At 37.0% G+C, this 7,849-nt stretch overlaps 1 pseudogene; it reads right to left on the reverse strand.

Moving 5' to 3' along the window:
- Window positions 1–7,228: 7,228 nt before the first annotated feature.
- LOC145244142 (U2 spliceosomal RNA) lies at window positions 7,229–7,354 on the reverse strand (annotated as a pseudogene).
- Between the last annotated feature and the right edge of the window lie 495 nt (window positions 7,355–7,849).

The raw sequence follows: 7,849 nt of genomic DNA on the forward strand, positions 1-7,849 counted from the left end.
TTATGATCTTGGCTTTTAGCTTTCTTCATGTATTCTATGTGTTTGGTCGAACTATTTCTGACTGATGTACGAACATTCGACATCAAAGCAATGCTAGGTGTCACCAAATGAGTGATTTTTTATTTGTTATCCTTGCTAATTTCTTGATTGTTTGTAATCTCACCCACGGTTGCTAAACTGTGACATACGATTTCGTCTATCTTAGAGTCATCATTCTATACTCTCTAGATTTAATATTCCTCTGAGGTCATCAGATCTAAGCATGTATTTAAGACTAACATTGCACATTAATTATATCATTCTTGGCTGATGCATCTACCACTAGTCTCTCCCTCTTGGATAGGGTCCCAAAAAAAGGGTCTCCAATCTAACTGGTTCCAATTTGTCAACTAGGCTCCAACCCCTGTCCCATCACCACAATGCTGCATCTCTGTGCCTGTTTTACGAGTATTTTAATGGAATAAGTTCTCATGGACTCATCGCATTCATACCTTCCTCAGCATGTAGAGGGCCCTAAATACCAGAAAGCTTTCTACTCTAATAGCTCCTAGCTAGATTTTGGAATTCCCTTCCTGCTACCTGCTTCCCTGATATGCAGAAGTTCAGATGTAATGAAAACCAACATTGTGTTAATCCTTGTTAGGCATAGTCCCAATTAGTAACCCCTTTACGTCCAAGTGTCGATATGCCTTGTTTGGGATGAAGGTGAGTAAAAAAAAAAGAAAAAGAAAAGAAAAAAAAAAAGAAAAAGAAAAGAAAAAAAAGAAAAAAAAAAGAAAAAAAAAAGAAAAAAAAAGAAAAAAAAAGAAAAAAAAAGAAAGAAAAAAAAAGAAAAAAAGAAAGAAAAAAAGAAAGAAAAAAAGAAAGAAAAAAAGAAAAAAAAAAAGAAAAAAAAAAGAAAAAAAAAGAAAAAAAAAAAAAAAAAAAAAGAAAGAAAAAAAGAAAGAAAAAAAGAAAGAAAAAAAAGAAAGAAAAAAAAGAAAGAAAAAAAAGAAAGAAAAAAAAGAAAGAAAAAAAAGAAAAAAAAAGAAAAAAAGAAAGAAAAAAAAGAAAGAAAAAAAAAGAAAGAAAAAAAAAGAAAAAAAGAAACAAAAAAAAGAAACAAAAAAAAAAAAAAAAAAGAAACAAAAAAAAGAAACAAAAAAAGAAACAAAAAAAGAAACAAAAAAAAAAAGAAAAAAGAAAAAAGAAAAAAAGAAAAAAGAAAAAAAAAGAAAAGAAAAAATTATTTATCTCCATGCAATGCATGCAAGTATAGCGGATAAGGCAGAGTTTCGTAGCCCAATTCGTTTAACACTCTATAGGATCGGTTTAGCAATGTACGGACAGGCGGCATTGTTATGGTGGAGAATTGGGCCTTTCCTGTTGACTAATGCTGGGTGCTGTTGTTGAAGTTTCTGATGCATCTCATCCATTAGTTGAAAGTACTTCACTGCCGTAATCGTTTCGCCTGCATTCAAAAAACAGTAATTTATTTTTTTTTTTTTTTACATGGGGCTCACCACTTATCAAGGCCCGAAGGCCACTCAAGGATAAGGGTTATTGCGTGTACAGTAATCAATGAGATAGTATTGTAGTAATCATTAGTATTGGGGGTTTACATAGAGTGTCTTACTTAAGGGGGCGGTTTGTCAGGAGTTTATTTATGTTGGACTTGAAGATGTCCAAGTTGTAGTCAGGTGGGAAACAGGCAAGCGGCAGAGTTCCACTGGCGTGCAGTTCAAAGAAAGAAGCTTTGCTTATGGAATCTACGTTTGGATTTAAGCACAGACAAAGAGCGGGGAAAATTATTGACAGTAGTTTCAGTCAGACGGGTGTTTCTTGTGAAAGATTGGCGAGGAGGGACGAGGGATTGGAGCTCAGACGAGCACTTGCCATGGAAATAACGATAAAACAAAGACAGGCTCGCAACGTCTCTTCTGTGGGAGAAAGGTTGCAGGGAAGAGAAAAGGGCACCCCCCACTAAACCATGAAGTCTATTTTGCACTCTGTCAAGGCAGGATAGGCTGTTTTTAGCAGCTCCTGCCCAGATGTGGCAGCAGTACTCCATCCCTGGACGTACTTGGCTTTTATGCATCAGTAGTGAGATATCTTCTGGAGCGGTAGAAGGATCCCACCATTTTCCCAGCGTCCCTGGCAACAGATTTAATGTACGTGTTCCATTTCAGATCAGGAGTAAAGGTCAAAGCCAGAAGCTTGTCAAAACATGGAGCCTCTCCAAGACGAGAGCCATCCATTTCAATTGATGCCAGATGGAGATCAGAGCGTTAATGATGTAAAGATAGAAGCTTGGTTTTGGATGCATTAAAAGTGATGGATGAGACCGGTCACAGCCCACCAAACAGTCAGCATGACCTTCTTCTGATGCAATTCTGGCTTCGGGATGTGTAATGGAGCTTCGTCAGCATCTAACCATTAAGCTGAGCATCGCTGGTTGTCATAAAGAACCTACTTTTCATCGCAAGTCACAACCTGGCCAAGAAACAGGTCATTCTTGTTGCGTAAAAGAAAGGAAGATGGCACTTCAAAAGGGCGTTTCTTTTGGTTGTCATTCAATTCGTGAGGCACCCATTTATCAAGTTTTTTTTGTCTTTCCAATCTCTCTCAAGTGGTTGGAAATCGTCGTATACATTATGTCTAATTCAGATGCAAGTTATCTAACAGTTGTGCATTGATTAGCTTTGGCTACGGCTCCTTATTGATCGTTGTCAACATCCGATGGCCGACCACTATGCTCATCATCTTTAAGACTCTCGTCACCGCCACAAAATTTCTTAAACTACCATTGTGCTGTGTATTCAGTAGTGGTTCCTGGGCCAAATGCTTCGTGTATATCACAAGCTGTTTCAGCAGCTTTTCGGCCTAGCTTAGACTGAAATTTGTGTGAATTTGTTTTTCTTCCATCATGTATTCAACATTGTAAAAAGACATAATTGTTTTTTTTTTCTTTTTTTACACAGTGGTCACCACTTATCAAGGCCCGGAAGCCACTCAGGGATAAGGGTTATTGCAAGTACATTACGTTAGTGTGGAGATTTGATGAAGTGTTTACTTAAGGGGGCGGTTTATTAGGAATTTGTTAACGTTGGACTTGAACACATCCAAGTTGTAGTCAGATACGAAGCAGGCAGACGGAACAGAGTTCCACAGGCGTGCAGTTCTTTCGGTTTAGGCACAGATAAAGAATGGGGGAAATTTTTCACAGTGGATTCAGCTAGACGTGTGTTTTTCGTGAAAGATTGGCGAGGGGGGACCAGAGATTGGAGTTCAGACGAGCACCTGCCATGGAAATAACGATGAAACAAGGATAGGCTCACAACGTCTCTTCTGTGTGTTTTAAAACGATTGTACTTCAAGCGATTAGATAGAGCGAGAAACGTTCTTTAAAATGATATATAAAGTAAAGGTATTATAAGGAAAACTTATTTGAAAATAATTTGAAATCAAAATTAAAAGTTCTGCAAGATTTTTATTTTCAACATAATATCACAATTCCAACTGTTAAAAAAAACTTAATGCAATCAAAATAGGAAATAGAGCTTGTCATATCAGAATACAATTTAAGACTGTAAATTATACTTTACATGAATCTATTGTTTGGTAGGATACTCAAATAAGAAACATTAAGATTTCCTTAATCTGCAGAGTTTGAAAGAAATGCGCTCTTTTCATCAGAGGAAAGATATTAGCAAATTAATATTATAGTGAATTAAGGAAATTTAAATTTTTTTTATTTGAGTTTCCTGTCGAATAATAAATTCATCTAAATCATAATTTGCAATCTTTAATCGTGTTCTGTATACTTTCGTTGTATCACAACTCATCAGTGCGGCTACATAATGAAATCAAAGGAGATGCAATGTTTACCTGATATAAGCAATGGTAAACTTCAATCTAACATAAATACCAGTATTTATATATAGATATTTTAATCCCAACCAAGTAAAAAAGCTCAATATACACAATAGAGAGTAGAGCTTATTATAAGAGAAAAGAAATTAAAACTGTAAGTTGAAATTTACAATTAAAGTTATTGTTCAACTGAATACGCCAAAAAACAATTTACAAAGTCCTTATTCTGCAGAATTTCAAAGAATGATATTTTTTGCTATTCTTCTCATCAAAGGACAGAAAGAAATCAGCAAATTATATGCTAGCATATCTTTGAAAATCCGTGGAATAAGAACTTTGTAGATTGTTTTTTGGAGCATTCAGCCGAACAATGAATTTGATTGTAAATTTCAACTTATAGTTTTAATTTCTTTTCTCATTATATATATATATATATATATTTGCTGAAAGTTGATTTTCTGTTTTCATTGAGAATTCTGCTTTCATAAATAACCATTGTTGCCTAAAGAGGTCTCTAGTTACTAAACACTAGAAGATCAAAACATGATCATGACTGTGTAGTAACAAATTACTGCTTTTGCAAATTGAAAATGTAATTGTTCTACTTCCGTATTGAGCACTATTTACTTTGTTATATTTCATTGGTTACCCTACTTTTGAAACATAGCAACCTCAAATTATATATATATATATATATATATTTGTTTATTGTTATATAAACATGTTTACATCCCGCTGCTACAAACAGCCATTTGTTTCAATCAAACAACAGATATCATCAGGCAGCGACTTGACTATTCAAATGTTCAATGAATAATCTATTAAACGGATTATTCATTGAACATTTGAATAGTCAAGTCGCTGCCTGATGATATCTGTTGTTTGATTGAAACAAATGGCTGTTTGTAGCAGCGGGATGTAAACATGTTTATATAAGTATTATTAGCTCTTTTTATTGAGCACTATCTAACAACCTCGTTGAATTCTCTAGTCTATTACTTTTGAATAACAAAAACCCGAGTAATATATATATATATATATATATATATATAGAGAGAGAGAGAGATTACTAATGAGTCACGGCTTATCAAGAAACAAAGGCAACTCGAGTTAAGGGATAATGAGGTTGTCAGTTGGGTGAAGAACAACACTTAAAGAGAACTGAAAACGAAGGTTGAAATAGTCTGAATTTGATTATTCAAGTGGACGGCTCAACAAAAAAAAATTGTTAATAACGACTATGTTGTAGTTATCTTGGGAGCAGCTCCATGGTATGGTATCCCACAGAGAGGAAGTTCTTGGAAAAATACTATGTTCATAGAATTTTTGTTTAGTTTAAGAGGATAAATGAAATTTATTTACAATAGTTATAGCTGGAAGAGTTTTAGCTGTGAATGTTGTATAGGGAGAATTAGAGATTGGAGCTCAGTCGAGCAACAATAAAAGTGGCGTTGACACGGATAACGATGGTCAGTCATCCAGTGATACGCATCTCTCCTAACAAAAACAATAGACTGGAAGTGTAGAGACAAAACTGCGTATTAATTTGCCAAGTTGATGAGAAAATCTCTGAGTTAAGTACATAGTAAACGCACCTCTTATATACAGCTTTCCAGCTGCTGCTGATTCTGACGCCTCAATGACATCTGATTGGAGAGAGAAAAACTTGTGTCTATCTCTACCATGCATGCCATGCTGTTGAGAGATCAACACCCAGTTTTGTTAGAACAAGGCCGATAGCCATTAGTCGCGTGCTCTCGTGTAATGAATGAATGCGTGAATGTAGGATTGACATGAAATTCTACAAGATAAACTAAAATGACCGAAAAATGGGCTGAAATGACTTAAATTAAATAAAAACTAAATGACTTAGAATGGCTTTATTGAACTTAAGAATGACTTGAATAACCTTAAGAATGACTTGAATGCTTAAAAAATAACTGGAATCCTTCAAAAACAACTTGAATGATCTGGAGAATGACTTGAATGGCTTTGAGACTGACTGGTTGTAAAGTAGGTGATCATTTTACATTAAATTAATAGAGAAAAGTGATCCCCCACTTTATATTACAAAAGTACAAACATAAGTACAGCATGTAGTAAGATAAATACTACACTTTGATCTTGGCCAAAAAGCCAAGAAAAGGGTGTTTATTTGCTCTGCCACCGAGCAAATAAGGCACAAGGCTGATTTTTAATGTGAGAAGTGAAGGGGAAATGGGTACTAACTTCCCGGGGAGTAGGGGAGCTGGATAGTGACAATTCGTATGAAGGGTTGGTATTTATTTGCTCCCCCACCGAGCAAATAAGGCACAAGGCCGATATTTAATGTAAGGAGTGGAGGGTAAATGGGGACCAACTCCCCAGGGAGTAGGGGAGCTGGATAGTGACAATTGGTATGAAGGGTCGCCCTTACATTGATCAAGATTTTTTTTTTTATTTTTTATTTTTTTTTTTATTTATTACATTTTCACCCCAAACAAAGCACATTGCCACTTTGGTGTAGGGGGCTACTATCAGGGGCAACAACTACTGGTGTACTATGTAGGGATTTAGGCAGCAAGATGTTGGTTCACGTTACACTTGAACTTCTGCCCGTCAGTACAGTTGGGGAAGCAGGGACCTGGAATGGAATTCCAAAGTCTAGCGGTCCTGGGGAAGAAACTACTGGAGTAGAAAGATCTTTTACATTTAGGGATCTCTACAGTGTGGGGGGTGGGATTTAGCAGCCTGTCGGGTTTGTCGAGAGTGTTTATGTCGTGAGGGCACAAGTGCTTGCAGTTCGTCAAAGCATTCACCATTAAAATACTTGTAGAATAGGCAGAGGGATGCAACATTTCGTTGATGGGACAGAGACTGAAGCTTAGATGCCAGTTCAGGACCTATCAGATTGGCGACTCTCTTGAACCTTGTCAAGGAGCGAGAGACTAGTAGCAGATGCACCAGCCCAAATGTGACAGCAATACTCCATACATGGGCAAATGGTGGCCTTATAGAGGTACAGGATACTTTCGGGTGGTAGTAGTTTTCTAGCATGGTGGAGAGAGCCCACCTTCCTTGCAACGGCCCTGGCAATGCTTTCAATGTAACTGTTCCAACTCATGTCTCCTGTGAACGTTAAGCCAAGGAGTTTGAAAGAAGTACTCTCGGATAAAGAGTCGTTGGCCATTGCTATAGGTGGTAGAGAAGGTTTCTTGTAATTATTGAATGAAACTAGTTTAGTCTTCGCGCTATTGAATGTATATGTGGGGTTGTTATTTATTTGCTCCCCCACCGAGCAAATTAGGCACAAGGCTGATTTTTAATGTGAAGAGTGAAGGGGAAATGGGGACCAACTCCCCAGGGAGTAGGGGAGCTGGATAGTGACAATTGGTATGAAGGGTTTCCTCTACATTGACCAAGGTCTTATATGTGGAGTTGCCCCCACATATTGCCTTTGCTTGCAGTATCTGCCGGAACAGATACTACACTTTGATCTTGGCCAAAAGGCCAAGAAAAGGGTATTTATTTGTTTCCCCACCGAGCAAATTAGGCACAAGGCCGATTTTTAATGTGAAGAGTAAAGGGGAAATGGGGACCAACTCCCCAGGGAGTAAGGGAGCTGGATAGTGATAATTGGTATGAAGAGTTGCCCCTACATTGACCAAGGTCTTATATGTGAGGCTTCCCCCACATATGGTCTTTGCTTGCAGTATCTGCCGGAACAGATACTACACTTTGAGATATTAAATCTTTTATTCATGTTAAAAATACAGTCAAAATCTACGATGAACAAAAAACTTAGGCACATGGCCAACTCAAAAGGGGGGATTGTGGGGGTCGTTGATCATCCTTGTCACTCCAGAACTAAACAAAATCAAAAGTTTCTCCCAGCTAGTATCTTCTTTCACGATAATACCGCATTCACCCTTTCATACTACACTTTGAGGTATTTATTTGCTCCCCCACTGAGCAAATTAGGCACAAGGCCGATTTTTAAAGTGAGGAGTGAAGGGAA

The sequence above is a fragment of the Euprymna scolopes genome, chromosome 22, assembly GCF_053919585.1.
Source record: "Euprymna scolopes isolate OS-2025 chromosome 22, ASM5391958v1, whole genome shotgun sequence".
In the NCBI taxonomy this organism is placed as follows: Eukaryota; Metazoa; Mollusca; class Cephalopoda; order Sepiida; family Sepiolidae; genus Euprymna; species Euprymna scolopes.